Raw genomic sequence first — 18,603 nt, 5'->3', positions numbered from 1 at the left:
ACTTTCGTTTTGGAGATGCTAATCTTCATACCATAGTCCTTACATTTCTGATCTAGCTCTGAAATATTACTTTGCAAACTTTCAATCGAATCCGCCATCACAACTAAGTCATCCGTATATGCAAGACTGCTTATTTTTTGTTCACATATCTTAATCTCACCCAGCCAGTCTATTGTTTTCAACATATGATCCATAAATAATATGAGCAACAGTGGAGACAGGTTGTAGCCTTGTCTTACCCCTGAAACTACTCTGAACCATGAACTCAATTTACCGTCAACTCTAACTGCTGCCTGACTATCCATGTAAAGACCTTTAATTGCTTGCAAAAGTTTGCCTCCTATTCCATAATCTTGTAGAACAGACAATAACTTCCTCCTAGGAACCCGGTCATATGCCTTATCTATAAAGCATAGATACAATTCCCTGTTCCACTCATAACACTTCTCCATTATTTGCCGTAAGCTAAAGATCTCTAAGAGGCCTAAACCCACACTGATTTTCATCCAATTGGTCCTTAACTAATACTTGCACTTTCCTTTCAACAATACCTGAGAAGATTTTACCCACAACGCTGATTAAAGAGATACCTCTATAGTTGTTACAATCTTTTCTGTTTCCATGTTTAAAGATTGGTGTGATTACTGCTTTTGTCCAGTCTGATGGAACCTGTCCCGACTCCCAGGCCATTTCAGTTATCCTGTGTAGCCATTTAAGACCTGACATTCCACTGTATTTGATGAGTTCCGACTTAATTTCATCCACCCCAGCCGCTTTATTGCACTGCAATCTATTGACCATTTTTTCCACTTCCTCAAATGTGATCCTATTTCCATCATCATTCCTATCCCATTCTACCTCGAAATCTGAAACATTACTGATCGCATTTTCACCTACATTGAGCAACTCTTCAAAATATTCCCTCCATCTGCCCAAGGCATCCACAGGATTCACCAGCAATTTTCCTGACCTGTCCAAAATACTTGTCATTTCCTTCTTACCTCCCTTTCGAAGACTGCTAATTACACTCCAGAATGGTTTTCCAGCAGCTTGACCCATAGTCTCCAACCTGTTTCCAAAGTCTTCCCACAATTTCTTCTTGGATGCTGCTATTATCTGTTTGGCTTTGTTTCTTTCTTCAACATAACTTTCTCTGTCTACCTGGGTTCTGGTTTGTAGCCATTTTTGATACGCCTTCTTTTTCCTTTTACAGGCTGCCTTGACTGTATCATTCCACCAAGCTGTTTGCTTCATCCTACTTTTACACACTACTGCTCCAAGACATTCTTTAGCCACTTCTAGTACTGTGTCCCTGTACCTTGTCCATTCCTTTTCCAATGACTGTAATTGACTACATTCAACTAACTGTTACCATTCTGAGATTGCTGTTATGTACTTGTGCCTGATTTCCTTATCCTGAAGTTTCTCCACTCTTATCCTCCTACAAATGGACCTGACCTCCTGCTCTTTCGGCCTCACAATCCCAATTTCACTGCAGATTAAATAATGATCAGTGTCATCAAAGAATCCCCTGAATACACGTGTGTCCCTCACAGCCTTCCTGAATTCCTGATCTGTTATTATATAGTCAATGACAGATCTGGTTCCTTTGCCTTCCCAAGTATACCGGTGAATGTTCTTATGTTTAAAAAAGGAGTTTGTGATTACTAAGCCCATACTGGCACAGAAATCCAAGAGTTGTTTCCGTTCCTGTTGGCCTCCATATCCTCTCCAAATTTACCCATAACCTTTTCATACCCTTCTGTTCGATTTCCAATCCTGGCGTTAAAATCACCCATGAGCAGAACACTGTCCTTGTCCTTTACTCTAACAACTACACCACTGAGTGCCTCATAAAAACTATCCATATTATCTTGATCTGTCCCTTCACAATGCGAATATACTGACACAATCCTAATTTTCTTGCTAGACACTGTCAAATCTATCCACATCAGTCGTTCGTTTACATACCTTATTGCCACTACGCTGGGTTCCATTTCTTTCCTGATGTAAAGCCCTACACCCCATTGTGCTATTCCTGCTTTGACTCCTGACAGGTAGACCTTGTATTCTCCCACTTCCTCTTCTTTCTCACCCCTTACCCGAATGTCACTAACAGCTAAAACGTCCAGCCCCATCTTACTTGCAGCCTCTGCCAGCTCTACCTCCTTCCCGGATTAGCCCCCATTGATATTAATAGCTCCCCATCTCATTACCATTTGTTTGCCAAGTCTTTGGAGTCCCTGGTTTGTCAGTTAGAGGTGGGACTCCGTCACCTCCAGAGGTCCGAGGCATTTTGCTCTGATTGTTGCCAGCATCATATTTAAAGTACCAGGGAAGCAGGTTGCTAGCCTTACTTGCCCCGAGTCCCATTGGGTTTTACCCCTAACGGCTGAGGGACTAACCGGTGGATTTGGTAGTCTTTGCCGTATGAGCACAAAGGTGACCACGACTCAGAATATGTCCGAGATGCCCAGCCTTATTCCAAAGTAACTGGTATCCCGGCTGTCGGGACCACTTACTTGGCCACTCATACGTTGCCCGTGGTTCATGGACTAGGACATGACTACAGGAACCCACACCATGAACCACTCAGTCTTCACAAATACGGTACGGTGAATGGTGTTGACGGCCATGATGGAAAGATCTGGATCTGTCGGATGTAAAGTACCCCTTGCTCAAACCAGTTCACTACACTGTGTTACATCATGAATTTCACTTGGCGTTGCTTTACAGTGTGTTCATTACAGTTTCATATCAATGTTATCGAAACTGCTGCAAGTTAGAACCAAACCGTGCTTTGCAAAAATAATCTTGATTTGTTGAAAAGAAATTTATCTTTGAAGTGATAACCTGTTGGTGTTCTGGTGGACTATTAGTTGAGAAGCTAAGTGCATGTCCGTTTCCATGCTGACGTAACTATTGTGAACTAGAACCTAAACGAAATTACAGGAGTTAGCCTGGAACCATGGGATGTGGAAAGTTAGTTCCTTCAATCAGCAACGAATACTAACTCTAATAAACTCTGTCCGAACAGGCCTTGGAAGGCTCAACGGTACCGATCGGCCACCGTGTCATCCTCAACCCACAGGCGTTACTGGGTGCGGATATGGAGGAGCATGTGGTCAGCACACCGCTCTCCCGGCCGTATGTCAGTTTACGAGACCGGAGCCGCTACTTCTCATTCAAGTATCTCCTCAGTTTGACTCACAAGGGCTGAGTGCACCCCGCTTGCCAACAGCGCTTGGCAGACGGGATGGTCACCCATCCAAGTGTCATCCCAGCCCGACAGCGCTTAACTTCGGTAACGCGACGGGAATCGGTGTTACCACTGCGGCATAACCGTTGACAACGAATATGAACACTGGTCACCAATTCCTCTCCATGTGGTGTGTTGACTAGATATCACAAGTGGTAAGAAAAGATCTGGAATAATCTTTCCCCGCTTCCTAAAACGGATAGCAACATCAGTCGCCAATGGATTCATACTGACATCTGGTCAGCTGAGAGATTACTTCATTTGTATTTCTATTTTTAATCCCTGAAGCAAACAGAGGGGTGTCATAAGTTTAAGGTATGTATCTGTGTATCTTTCTGTTGCACCGTGGTTCCCAAAGGAGATGTCCGATTTTAAACCAGTTTATTATTATTATTATTATTTGGAAACTGGTTTAATCGGAACGGTTATCAACTATGTTCTATGAAAGGTTGTTCAGGCGTTTAAATTTCATCAGCTAAATTAAATAAAAATGTTTTCCACCAGCGTTCTCTCTTGACATGCGCTACATGAAGTTACGTAGAACCAAATTGTAGAGCTCAGAAATATGTACAAAAAGTTCTGTGAGAACATATGTTTATCTTTTAACGTTGACCAACAATGACGTATTTTGTATTTTGAAGTCGTCCGTTTCAGCACCTGCAGAGCAGAAATGGGGTGATTGCGATTCAGCTGTAAAAGATGCTCTCGCAGATTTTTTTGTAGTTATTTTTGAGGTCTACAATTCAGTACTAAATAAAATAATTTGGCAGCCTATTGTAGCATATTGCAAGAGATCACAATGACATCCCACTTTCTTCCGACTTGATATAGAATTATCGCCACTGCTAATTGCTTATGTCACCAACAGTAGGTAAATATAAGCTAAAACATAGTCAATAAATATATGTGTGAATTAAAAAAAAAAGAAACTCGTAATTCGCATAAGTGAAAAAGATCTTGTGTAGCAATTCCTTTCTTTCGTCTGGGCAATAATTGTGTGAATGTGGGGATAGAGTGCCGATTGTATCGTGTCTACTTGTAAAATATAAAGTTTACAAAGCATGAAATACAATTTAAATTAAAAATTTAAAAAGTTCGGACACTAAAAATATCTAAAAGAGAAAAATAATATGTGTTGTCCGATTAAATTTAAGGGGAGCACACCGCGGTTCAGGTTGAAAAAATCGATTTTCGGTTTTCATCATATTTCGAAAGATTAAGGTTTTATTTAAGTTCTCTGAAAAGGACTTTGCTGAAAAAATTTTTTTTTCGAGCATTTAAAGAGCATTTTCCTACCACGTGTGTTTATGTGCCACGCCCACTTTTCTGTCACCCACTTTATGCATATATTTTAGATCATTATATCCCCTACATTGCACGTTAGGGTTTTTTTTTACTCCAGAGTGTGTTGGCTATCCTTGGAATTCAACGGTCGGTATTCTTTTGTTTCTGCTGTTTGAGCGGACAGGGTCGGTTAACTAAAATTGAAATAGAAGACTTGAAGGTATACTATGGGCAGGCAATTAGGAGAAATAAAGAAGATCTGGAGGCAATGAAAAGATATGTTTGGGCCATACTCTTTCATAAGTCCGCTACTGATGATAAGCCATGTCATGGATTGTGTCGATCAGGAGAAAATTCGTGGTGCAAATATAATAGGGCTCAGGCAACTGGCGAACCTGATTCTCACCAGCATTCTCTTCCTGCTGCTGTTATTACAGCAATTAAACCTATTTTCAGAGACTTGGCTCACCCTGACCTTCTAAGGAAATGTCTGCATGGGCAGACACAGAACCCAAATAAATGTTTCAACAGCATAATTTGGAACCGCCTTCCTAAAACTGTATTTGTAGGCATTCATGCAATGAAACTAGGAGTTGATGATGCTGTTATTACATTCGATTGCGGTAATATTGGAAAGTGTTGGGTACTGAAAAAGCTAGGAATTAATCCTGGCGAAAATATGATCACTGGGCTGCAACATTGCGATAAAATGAGGACAGCCAATGCTGACAGGTCTGCATCCAATATGTCCAAGAAAGCAAACATCCAGGAAGGTGAAAAAGGAGCTGGAAGACTTGCTAGAGGCTAAATAAGGGCTATCATATGCAGCAGGACAGTTTTAATTAACTGTAAGTAACAAATTTGAAAAGTTTTTTCTTTAAAGTCAATTTCCAGCAAACTAAAATTTTCAGTACATATGCCCCATTATATCAGAAACTATCACAGATAAATAAATGAAATTTTCAGAGACTCTGCATAACATAAAAGGCCAGCTGTGGTACTACATTCATTAATATTCCCCCATTAGGAAGTTCACAAAAAATATTTTCTGCAGAAAACACTTAATATTTTTTGTAAATAAATTTAAGAAGTATTTCTTAAAAATTATAAAATGGATAAAGTAGATTTTAGTACAGTTGACTCTATTAGCATCATGTAACATACAGTATAAATATTAAGGTCCTGCATCAAATAGTTTTTCAGAAATGGGTCAAATACTTGCCTAAATTAACGTGGGTTAGATAGGCAGGGCGTGGTCCCCTTAATATAAGTAGACATACTTTGATTTAAGCGTCGTCGTTTCGGGGAACCGCTAAGTAAATAAAATAAAAACAGAATACAACTAAAAATAAGGGGTTGATAACCTTGCACTTTAGTCCCTTTAACCTCCAAACCAACCATCTAAAAATGATAAACTGCGAAATTTAAATGCAAGTAAGCTACGTAAGCAACGTAGGTAAATATCTAGTCGTTGAGTCTAAGACTTAATTAGTTTGCTCCGAAAAATTCGCAATACACACACATTGTCAACGGCGCTTGTCCGTTCCGATCACCGAACATGGCCACCTGACGCTCCGCACACCACATACAGCGCACCGCGCGGAACGCTCAAGCAGTTTGATGAAGCATTAATGAGTACCCGCTATCATCAGACCACTGCAAGATATAGGCCTCGTAAGAAAGATTAATGCATGAAATTAAGTTCGTACGTAATTATGTAAAATTGTGAGATAAAATAAATAAGTAACTCTATTCTTCAACAGTGTTAGGCTGCTTAATGACGGATAGGTTTTCATACTTTATGCAATACATAATTATAACTTCACTAGCTATTATGAGCTGTGGATGCTGGACCCGCAGTACTGGCCGATGTGGTATGAGACAAGAACAACGTGCAAAAATCCAGAATGCAAAGGCACCAAGTTTGCTTCACGTGAAAATTGTAAACTAAAATTTTGCTTGAATAAGACAAATAACTTTTTCACCTCATTTCACAAACAAATGGAAATCGCTTATACATATTTTGATTCCAACGCATTTAATTTTTTTCTCTATTGTTGTAATTTTGATAGTTTTGTTTCAACATCTTATTTTGTAAGAAAAATATGAAATAAATATTCGTTTGAATAATAAAAATAACTCTTTCACCTCATTTCATGGATGAAAGTCACTTAGTTCCATCCAAATATACTCTAACTGAAGGTAACATTTCAGTTTTTTCCACTGTTTTTGTTAATTCTGTAGTTTTGAAATGTTTCATTTTTTTTTTGCTGTTGAGTTTACCTTATCACTTAGTTCGATTATAAATGCGCTGCTCTGCATATGCGCAAAGTTTCATAGAATGAAATTTATGACTTAATCCGACAATACATGCGTGGCTTTGCATATGTGCTAAGTGTCAAAAAATCAACTGTTCTCAAAAACTGTAATCGGAAGATGTTTTTAAAAATATTTTTACAATGTTCTATAACCCGTCCTAAATGTCTGTTACATTATTGTTACTGAGGAAAAAAATCGCGTAATGAAGGAATAACTCAGCAATCAGTAAAGTATGCTGTTCTAGAGCGGATAGCTGCTGTCAGTTTGTTATCTTTTTAAATTTACTTACCGGTTCCCCAAAGCGGTGACTTATGGATCAAAATATTACTATTTATATTAAACTTTACGGGGCAATATATGCATTTTTTTACTTCATATAGTTTTTGGTGTCGAAGAGCAACAGGCCCAAGATGTAAAGACGGTATAAGAAAGCAATTGTGGCGCCAGAAATTCACACAGGCGGTTTTGACAGAGAAAAAACGAAAGATATTCTCGATGATCCATGAGTGAAGGCGATCGAGACATCGCTGAAGACGCCTCTCAATGAGACAAGTCCGTGGAGAACTGCAGCTTTTTTTTTGGGGGGGGGGGGGGGGGCATCATTCTTCCAGCAGTTTATATGGGGAAATATATAATGACACTAACATCATGCCATACATTTTTTTTTTTTTTTTTTGGTCGTCAGTCTACTGACTGGTTTGATGCGGCCCGCCACGAATTCCTCTCCTGTGCTAACTTCTTCATATCAGAGTAGCACTAGCAACCTGCGTCCTCTGTTAATTATTAGATGTATTCCAATCTCTGTCTTCCTCTACAGTTTTTGCCCTCTACAGCTCCCTCTAGTACCATGGAAGTCATTCCCTCATGTCTTAGCAGATGTCCTATCATCCTGTCCCTTCTCCCTATCAGTGTTTTCCACGTATTCCTTTCCTCTCCGGTTCTGTGCAGAGCCTCCTCATTCCTTACCGTATCAGTCCACCTAACTTTCAACATTCGTCTGTAGCACCACACCTCAAATGCTTCGATTCTCTTCTGTTCCGGTTTTCCCACAGTCCATGTTTCACTACCATACAATGCTGTACTCCAGACGTACATTCTCAGAAATTTCTTCCACAAGTTAATGCCGATATTTGATACTAGCAGATCTCTCTTGGCCAGGAATGCCCTTTTTGCCAGTGCTAGTCTGCTTTTGATGTCCTCCTTGCTCCGTCCGTCACTAGTTATGTTACTGCCTACGTAGCGGAAGTCCTTAACTTCATCTACTTCGTCACCATCGATCCTGATATTGAGTTTCTAGCTGTTCTAATTTCTACTACTTCTCATTGCCTTCGTCTTCCTTCTATTTACTCTCAGTCCATACTCTGTAATCATCAGAGTGTTCATTCCATTCAGCAGATCATGTAATTCTTCTTCACTTTTGCTCAGGATAGCTGTGTCATCAGCGAATCTTATCATTGACATCATTTCATCTTGAACTTTAGTTCCATTCCTGAACCTTTCTTTTATTTCTATCATTGCTTCCTCGATGTACAGATTGAACAGCAGAGGCAAAAGACTACATCCTTGTCTGACACTCTTTTTAATACGAGCGCTTCGTTTTTGGTGGTCCACTCTTATTATTCCCTCTTGGCCTTTGTACATATTGTATGTGACCCGTCTCTCCCTATAGCTTATCACTATTTTTCTCGGAATTTCGAACATCTTGCACCATTTTCCATTGTCGAACGCTTTTTCCAGGTCGACAATTCCTACGAGTGTGTCTTGATTTTTCTTTAGTCTTGCCTCCATTATTAACCGCAACGTCAATACAAGGCAAAATTATCAATGAAAAGAGAGCCGGAGACGCCAGGCAGGAGGTAGGCCATGATAGGGTTAATGGCGATAGCAAAGAGGACAACGCTCATGATGGAAAGCTGAGCCACACCGTCTTCCTGGATAAGGATGCCCGACAAGGCAGAACCCACATGTACCCAGAAAGCTCGGTCTTTTAAAAATTCCTGAACGAAGAGGGATAGGCGGCCATAGAAGCCGCACTTGTAGAGTGTACGGAGGATACTAGTCCTCCTGCAGGCGTCGTAGACTTTCTCCAATTCAAACAACACGGGCACAGTCTGGGATTTCCGCAGAAAGCCATTCATGACATGGGTGGATAGAGTGACGAGATGGTCAACTGCAGAACGGAGCGCTCGAATTCCACACTGGGCAGTGGTTAGTAAATTACGAGACTCGAGCCACTATACCAGCTGGGCATGAATCATACGTTCCATCATGTTACAAATACAGCTGGTGAGAGATATGGGGCGGTAGCTAGAAGGAAGGTGTTTGTACCGGGCTTAGGTATAACAGTGGTTTCACGCCATTGTCTGGGAAACATGCCCTCTGCCCAGATGCAGTTGTACGTATGCAAGAGAAAGATGCTGCAACATCTGAATGTGAACGTCGTCTCGCCCTGGTGCGGAGGATCTGGATGAAGTGAGAGCATAATCCAGCTGCCTCATAGTAAAGGCGGCATTGTAGTACAATTCTGAGAAGAGAAGGGTATCGCCCGGGCCTCCTCCGCACGTTTCCCATGGCGGAAGGCGGGGTGATGGTGGGAGGAGTTCGAAATGTCCGCAGAATGGCGGCCCAAGGTGTTGGAGATAGCAATAGGGACCACTATGACATTGTCTGCTACTGTCAGGCCGGAAATTGGGGAATGGATCTTGGCTCCAGATAGCCGACTGACGTTGGCTCACACGACGGAAGAGGGAATGGAACTGTTAAAAGAACTAGTGAATAAAATCCATCTACATTTCTTGCTATCCCGAAGAACACTACGACACTGTGCACGCTGCAGTTTATAATGAATGCAGTTTGCCATTGTAGGACGACGATTAAAAACGCGGAGAGCACGTCTCCGTGAAAAATTGCGTCGCGGCATGCCTCAGCCCACCAGGAGACTGGGACATGGCGTGGTGAAGAGGAAGTGCGAGGAATGGAACGTTCAGCAGCAGTAGGGATAACGTTTCTAAGATATTCCACTTGTTCATCACAACTGGGGAAATGGTTGTCGAAGATCGCCGGGGAGGAACAAAACCTCCAGTCGACCTTAGAAAGCTGCCATTTGGATCTTCTCATAGGAGGGGTAGGAGTCAGCAGACGGATAGCATACCGGAAACGGTCGCTCTAGTACGTGTCAGAGAGAACAGACCACTCAAGACGATGGGCAAGCTGCGCAGTGCAGAAGGATAGGTCCAAATGGGAATCGGTGTGCGAGGAGTCTCAAAGGAACGTGGGTGCTGCTGTGTTAAGGCAGAGGGCGTTAAGTTGATTGAGAAGGTCAGCCAAGAGGGCATCTCTCAGGTTCTAGAGGAAATGAGCAGCAGAAAGGGATGAGGTAGCTGCCCAATAAGCTAGAGCAAGTCTGCCCTGGTGACATCGAATGACGGAGGGATGTATAAGGTATAAAGGGAAAAGTTCAATAGCTTGAAGGCGGGTAGTCAGGGAGCTGGGTTGCCTACAAACATCATTCTGTGTGAGCAGCATACCTCCCCCATGCGACGGAATGCCGTCCTCGGGGAGAAGGTCAAAACGGACCGGGAACAAATGTGAAAACTCAAAGCAGTCGAGAGGACGCAATTTTGTTTCCTGGAGGCAGACAACAAGTGGACGCTGAGACGCTAAGAGTAGCCGTAAATCCTCTTTGTTTGATCAAAGGCCACGAAAGTTCCACTGGATGAGAGCCATAACAAGGAAAAGGGAGGAGGGAAAAAATGAAGGGGTGTCTCCTCTGCGTGCCAGCCTTCAAAGAGTCACTGCTACAGGGTGCAGAGGCTGGAGGTTCATGCTCCATGACATCTACAGAGGCGTCAGCACTCCGTCGATCTGCAGAGTCCAAGGCAGAAAAACGGTTGGCGGTGTGCACCAGCGACACGGAGGTCGGCCGGGCAATGGTGTCACGTGGCGTGAGTCCGCGAAGGAAGAGACTGTGTGCCTTTGTTTGAATTCTTGGAGCCTTTCTGATTGGCAGAGGAAGACTCAGATGTTTGTTGGATGGAGGGACATAGGAAATCTTCGTTGGAGTATTCCTTCTCTCCTTTCTGGCCTTTCGGTTGTGTAGCAGATGACTTCGCCCTTGTGTGCATCCCTACCATAGGTAACACATTTGGCCGGATGTCGAGTGTGGTTGAAATGATGGCACTGATAGCAACAAATTGGATTCGGAATGTACAGACTGTGGGAATTTCATAGCCTGTTTTGATCTTGGATAGAGGCACCACCCTTACAAAGATGAGAAAAAAAGTGCATTTAGGCAATAAGGATGCCTCTACTTTTCATTACCCGATGGACGTCAACGACCCCCTTATCATAGAGGCACGTTTGAATTTCTGCATTGGTCAGACCATCGATCAGCGTAGTGTAAATAACAACACGGGAAGAATTCAGTGTTCTATGGGCCTCGACACAAACAGGATAGCTGTGGAAAAGCAAAACGGCAAGCAGTTGTGCTTGAGAGCCAGAAGTAGTCTCCAAAAGTAAAATGCTATTGTATAAACGAGAGCAGGATTTCACAGGGACGGCAACTGTATCAACACCTTTCTCAATAATAAACGGATTTACCTCAGCAAAGGACTGACCATCTTCAGTATGTGAAACCACGAGGAACCGTGGTGTGGCTGGGAGGGCGGTTGAATCTTTAGCCTCATTCCGTTCACGTTTCGTAGTCGTTGACTGTGAAGATTATTGGCCGATGCGAGAAAATCGCCCACGATTTCCAGGGCCCCCCTTCAGGAGGGGGCGCACCAGCCTTAGGTGATTGTTCACGCCTCAAGTCAGACCTCCCGAACACGTGACCAATCGGCGTTTTGGGAAGGTAGTAGCTCAGGTAATCACCCCTCCCTGGGCCTGGTCTGTGCCAGGGGCTACATGCGAACCCTACCTGTCAACCCGCGGCTGGGAATTACGCATTACCCAGTTACCTGCTACGTGTCAGACACATGGGCTGGCCTCCAGGAGCGCACAGGGAGGAAGAAGAAGAAGAGGAGCCTCAAACGCCGAAGCGGAGGAGGGATGGGAGAAGGAGAGCGAAGAAAGGAAAAAAGGAAACGAAAAACAGTGGTGAGAGTGATCTTATGTCAGCTACAGAAAATGTGGAACATTCCCAAAAACACCCTAGACACGTTCCCCAAGGGAGCAGAAAAAGAATATCAGGAGGACAGACATAGAGCACTGGAGGGAAAAGATGGTGCAAAGGCTGGGGCCCTGTACCAGCAAGGCATAAACCCGCCAACGAGCGGCGAGCCCCCTGGGCGGGCATTTCCTTATGTTGAAGATCATTTGCCCCTCGCTGCATCATACGTGGATGCTTTACAGATCTTCCTGTGCTTCACTACAATTTTCTGTATAGAACAGTAACATCCACAGAAAGACTCGTGGAACTTTCGATATTGGCTGCTGTGTGACATGCACTGTGAGTAGAATAGCATTGCCTTGGGATACACACAAAGTTACAGTTACGTCTGAAGAATGCTCTCCGTTGAGAATGACATACTGTGTTCCTTTTGCTACAAACTCTTCAATCCAATCACACAGCTGGTCTCATATTTCGTTCGTTTGTATTTTGTTCATAAAGTGGCACTGCGGAACTGTCCGAAGGCCTTGTGGAAGTCAAGGAAAACGTCACCTACCTGGGCGCCGGTAGCCACCGCCTTCTGGGTCTCGTGGATGAACAGGGAGAGTTGGGTTTCACACGATCGATGTTTCCGAAACCCATGTTGATTCCTACTGAAATGACTTATGCTTTTACCAATCATTAGGAACACTTCACTCGTTCAGATATCTACGGTAAACTGCTGCTAGAAGACGGGCAAGTTACTTCGCAAACTATATGTAGAATCTTGTTGTTATCCCGGCAACTCCAGTGACCTTCCCTCTGCTGAGCAATTTCATTTGCTTTTCTATCCCATGGTTACTTATTTCTATATACGCCATTACATCATAAGTGAGCCTGCTTAAGGGAGGTGCGACAGTGCGACATTCCTCTGTGAAATACACAGCCATAAAAAAAAATAGTATACCCTGAGCCGTGCGTGGCTCGTGTTCGTGCCACCTCTTATTTAACATCTTTTTTCTTACCATACTGCACCTCGTTATGTTAATTTCAATTACTGGTGTCACTGAGTTGCCGCCTTCCCTGCCCGTGAGCGGCAGCAGCAGCGCTTATCGATATAGGCCCTCCCATATTATCTTTGCTGGACTGCTATTACTTCCCGGTCGTCGTCTGTTTTGAGTTAGTTCGCACCTGGCAGTGTTTGAGTTGGCACGCGGCACAAGTTCAGTCGGGGCGCACCAGCAGTGAGGTCCAGACTGCCAAGACTCACCCCACCGTTGCCGACACACTTGATTCGAGTGGCGACAACTTTGGTTGGTCGTCGGTCGGTCGTCTTGCCGGAAAACGTGTATTTGGCTGGCGATCGCTTATCGGTTGGCTGTGTGCTGACTCATGATTCGTCCCTGTTATTGTGCAGTCACTGCCGATAGCATTGTCTGGCTCTTCGGGCAAGTTTTCGTGTAACTGTGTGTAACTTGCGTGATTTTGATTGACAAGTTATTTTATATGTTGTCGGTGTACTGGCTCTGAGCAGTCGCTCGTTTGGTGTGGATCAGCCAGGAAATCTCCTTGCGGTGCAGTGGGCCGGGCCCGCTGGCGGTCTCTACACAGTGTCGGAGAGTGTGGGAGTTGCTTCGATTGCTACGAGGTTCGTGACTCACCGACCCAGGACAACAAAGTTGAGTGGTGATTTAATTACCGAAGCCAATCCGTTCACATTGTGCCATTGGTTTTTATGGTTGGCTGTTGGGGGTATTCCCGTGAGCAGCTGCCGGTTTTCGAGTTGGTGAAAGTTTGCCCACCATCCAGTGGAGTTTAACTGTATTTCGGTTATTTGAAGTTCAAGTGCACCAGCGGAATTTTCTGCATTGTGGCCGCTGACGTAAAATTCAGGCAGTGTCGTTTCCTCACCGTGTTGTTACTGTCCAACGCATGTGTGTAGTTTTCACAGCTTATGCATACTTGGTTGTGGGTGGCTACGCCTTTTATGTTTTGGCTTTGGAGTTCCTTGTGTACTGGTAGGGTGGAAAGTAAGTCGTCTTGTCGGTGGGTCCGTTGACTGTCTCTCGGTTGGGTTGCCGGCGGATCGGATATAGTTGGACCGACTACCTGTCTCCCCTAAGCGAACATTAATATTTCAAGCGCAGACCGATCCTCTGAAACTTCTGAGCGCCGCTGGCTGTACTGCCTTTTCTTATTGGCGTTTGATTGTGTAGTTTAATGGCTCATAGTCGATGGTTTGAATCTGTATTCTTTTAGTTGGGTTATAAATAATGGGACTTCAGCCATTTTAAAATTAAAATTCCTTACTTATCATGACTTGCATTGTTTGGGCCTTCAGCCTCATTTTAAATGTTATTTAAGGATAAAAGCTTGCACCTTCTGCCTTTTGAAAGTTCATTAAAGTTGTATTTTTCAATCATGGGCTTTCAGCCTTCTTAAAAATAAAATTCCTTCCTAGTTAAGTCTTCGGTTGTTTGGGCCTTCAGCCTCATTTAAAATATTTTTGGATAAAGCTTTGGGTCTTCTGCCTTTTGAAAATATATTGTTGTTGCGTTTTTCAGTCATGGGCTTTCAGCTGTCTTAAAATTTAAATTCCTTACTTGTTAAATCTTAGATTGCTTGGGCCCTTCAGCCTCCTATTTTAAAATTATTTAAGGATAAAGTATTGAGTTTTCTGCCTTGTAAAAATTTATTGTAATTGTGTTTTGAATCATGGGCCTTCAGCCGTTTTAAAAGTAAAATTCCTTATTGTTAAGTCTTATATTGTTTGGGCCTTTAGCCTCCTTTTTTAAAAATTATTTGAGAATAAAGCTTTGGGTCTTCTGCCATCAAAAATCTATAGCAGTTATGTTTTTAAATCATGGACCTTCAGCCGTTTTAAAATTAAAATTCCTTACTTGTCAAGTCTTAAATTGTTGGGCCTTCAGCCTCATTTGAAATATTATTTAAGAATAAAACCTTGCGCTTTCTGCCTTTTGAAAATTTATTGTAGTTGTGTTTTAAATCATGGACCTTCAGCCGTTTTAAAAATTAAAGAGGTTGTGCCCTTAAGCCATAAGATTGTGTAACATATTCAGTCGATAGTTATGGTCGGAAATTTGCGCTGTAATGTTTGGGCAACTAAATAAAGTTATTGTGTTCGAGTGTAACTGACAGCCGCTCCGTTTTGGTCCCTTTCCACAATTCCAACTACCTGTTCTGTCCTGCGGATTTAACCAGGCTTTTCATACCCTTCTAGAGGTTTCCAATTCACTCAAGATTTATTGTTGCAACAGTGCATATGAAGTACATGAAATGATTACAGTTACAGATCTATAGTACCTGCGGTTCTGAGGTACCAGGCATCGAGTAAGGCAGAAACATCCATATCAGCATGTAGTGTAGCCCTCACGGGCGGCAACGCAGGCGCTTACTCTGGCGTCCAGTCGATCGTAGAGATGGTGAAAACTCTCCTGGGAAACTTTATTCCATGCCTGCTCGAGCTGTTCAGGTACTTCTGTAAGAGTTACAATAGTCACTTCTCCTCCCACCACACCCTACCCATGCTCGACTGGGGACAAGTCCAGAGATCACGGTGGCGAGGGAAGTTGCCGCACGTCTTGCATAGTACGGTGAGTTTCACGAGCAGCGTGTGGGACGAGCATTATCCAGCTAAACAGCAAAATGGCTCTGAGCACTATGGGACTTAACTTCTGAGGTCATCAGTCCCCTAGAACTTAGAACTACTTAAACCTAACTAACCTAAGGACATCACACACATCCATGCCCGAGGCAGGATTCGAACCTGCGCCCATAGCAGTCGCGCGGTTCCAAACTGAAGCGCCTAGAACCGCTCGGCCACACCGGCCGGCGATAAAGAGCAGGTCCAACAACATTCTGCACGCACCGAACGCTGTTAAGCACCCTCTCCAGAAGTGCTAAAGATGAACTAAAGTTGTTGCTTATCGCACCCTAGTCCATAAGGAGTATTGGACGAATGCACTCGACGAGACAGCTTTCACCAGGTCTACGTCGTACCCGCAAACGACCATCACTTCCGTGCAGGCAGAATTTGCTTCCATCGATGAGGACCACTGCGTATCATTCCATCTTCCAAGTGATCCTCTGATGGCACAAGTCCAGCCCTGCACGTCGATGCTGTGGCATGAGTGGAGGACGGGCTAGAGGTGTGTGTGCCGTAGTCCCATTGCTAATGACCAGTTCGCAACAGTCCGTGTCGACTCGTCTAGGCTCCAAGCCCTCTTATCTGTGCTGTGCTAGCTGTATGGTCTGTCACTGCTGCCCTTACAGTACGACGATCTTGGAGGACGTCAAAGCAACGTACATGTCCAGAAACTTCCTGACAGATTAAAACTGTGTGCTGGACCGAGACTCGAACTCGGGACCTTTGACTTTCGCGGGCAAGTGCTCTACCATCTGAGCTACCCAAGCACGACTCACGCCCCGTCCTCACAGCTTTACTTCTGCCAGTACCTCGCCTCCTACCTTCCAAACTTTACAGAAGCTCTCCTGCGACCTTTGGAGAACTATCACTCCTGTAAGAAAGGATATTGCGGAGACATGGCTTTCTTGCATGAACGCTAGTTCTGCAAGGGTCGCAGGAGAGCTTCTGTAAAGTTTGGAACGTAGGAGGCGAGGTACTGGCAGAAGTAAAGCTGTGAGGACGGGGCGTGAGTCGTGTTTGGGTAGCTCATTTGGTAGAGTACTTGCCCGCGAAATGCTAAGGTCCCAACTTCGAGTCTCGGTCCGACACACAGTTTTAATCTGCCAGGAAGTTTCATATTAGCGCACACTCCGCTGCAGAACGAAAATGTCATTCTGTAGACGTCCATAACCTCGTCTACGGGTGTAAGAATATTCATGTGACCACTGATAGCAGAATCGTTGCACAACTGACGAGCTCATCCGACATGTATGGCATTTCTCCGAAAGGACAATCCCGCTCCTCGGAAACCCACAATTTGATCTTTTCAAACTCGCCAGGTTGGCTATAGGAAACACGAGAGCATCTCTGAGGTATGGCTGCGTGCTTGCATTACACGTATGCACTGTATGCACCACACGGGGCCTTTTGCTGGAAGCATTACGTATTAAAGAATAGACGCAGATGGTGCTATGGTAGCTATACCACTACACTATCCCTAACGTCCCCCACGTGGCATATGTCGTCATTGGATCAAAATCGACATCGTCTTTCTAGGTGTACTAATTTCTTTTCCGGCAGTGTAATTTTGCAAAAGGACGTTCATTATTTCCGTCTTTTCTGTGTCGTCATTCGTTTCAGTGCCATTAGGATCACAGTGTCCGCAAAGATGGATGCGAGCCTCTTACAGTTTCAACAAAAGACGAAAACTTCTTAGGATTACTGGCTTATGGCAACGCAGTGGCCGTCTTTTATTTTTTTAACACATATTTCAGCCTCCGATCACACTGAGATTTATCTTCACCGGAGGCTGAAACACACATTGATGGGAATGTAAGGTCTTGCACGATGAACACCTTGACGGAACGCTATCACACTGATACTCCAGTATTTTCATTCCTGTTGGATATGTTGATATAAATTTCATGCTTGTGCGAGCTTGTTTTCAGTACGTAAAGAAAGTCATTCTTACAGATGAAGAATGGTGTAACTACACTCATGCTCATAAATTGATAATGCTGAAAGTGAAATAACGCTCTGGTAGGCGGCTTGCGGGTTTAAATCACCTCGGGGTATGACCATGCGGTGCATTTGACCTGCGGTCGTCGCATGGTGGCGCTGGCAGCACTCCACATACCATCAGTGCCCGCAGACGGCCACGGAGTTCTGCAGGTAGCCTAGCTAGGGACCTTACCGCAGTCACTGGAACATCTGTCCCCAGACACACAGTCTATAGACGACTGAACAGACATGGTTTATTCGCCCGGAGACCTGCAGGGTGTAGTCCACTGACCCCTTACGGGAGAGCCCGTAAAACCTGGGGTCAAGAACACAGTACGTGGTCATTGGAACAGTGGTCCCAGGTTATGTTCACGGACGAGTCCAGGTATAGTCTGAACAGTGATTCTTAGCTAGGGACCTTACCGCAGTCACTGGAACATCTGTCCCCAGACACACAGTCTATAGACGACTGAACAGACATGGTTTATTCGCCCGGAGACCTGCAGGGTGTAGTCCACTGACCCCTTACGGGAGAGCCCGTAAAACCTGGTGTCAAGAACACAGTACGTGGTCATTGGAACAGTGGTCCCAGGTTATGTTCACGGACGAGTCCAGGTATAGTCTGAACAGTGATTCTTAGCTAGGGACCTTACCGCAGTCACTGGAACATCTGTCCCCAGATACACAGTCTATAGACGACTGAACAGACATGGTTTATTCGCCCGGAGACCTGCAGGGTGTCGTCCACTGACCCCTTACGGGAGAGCCCGTAAAACTTGGTGTCAAGAACACAGTACGTGGTCATTGGAACAGTGGTCCCAGGTTATGTTCACGGACGAGTCCAGGTACAGTCTGAACAGTGATTCTTAGCTAGGGACCTTACCGCAGTCACTGGAACATCTGTCCCCAGACACACAGTCTATAGACGACTGAACACACATGGTTTATTCGCCCGGAGACCTGCAGGGTGTAGTCCACTGACCCCTTACGGGAGAGCCCGTAAAA

General features: G+C 44.2%; 1 protein-coding gene across 3 annotated transcripts in view; it reads left to right on the top strand.

Moving 5' to 3' along the window:
• The window catches only part of LOC124802909 (synaptotagmin 1-like), a 1,021,155-nt gene that overhangs the window by 582,255 nt on the left and 420,297 nt on the right, over positions 1 to 18,603 (top strand). The window lies entirely within an intron of this gene.

The sequence above is a fragment of the Schistocerca piceifrons genome, chromosome 6 (assembly GCF_021461385.2).
Source record: "Schistocerca piceifrons isolate TAMUIC-IGC-003096 chromosome 6, iqSchPice1.1, whole genome shotgun sequence".
NCBI classification, from domain to species: Eukaryota; Metazoa; Arthropoda; class Insecta; order Orthoptera; family Acrididae; genus Schistocerca; species Schistocerca piceifrons.
The sequence above is the reverse complement of the archived record's forward strand: the minus strand, read 5'-3'. Positions and strand labels throughout refer to the sequence as shown.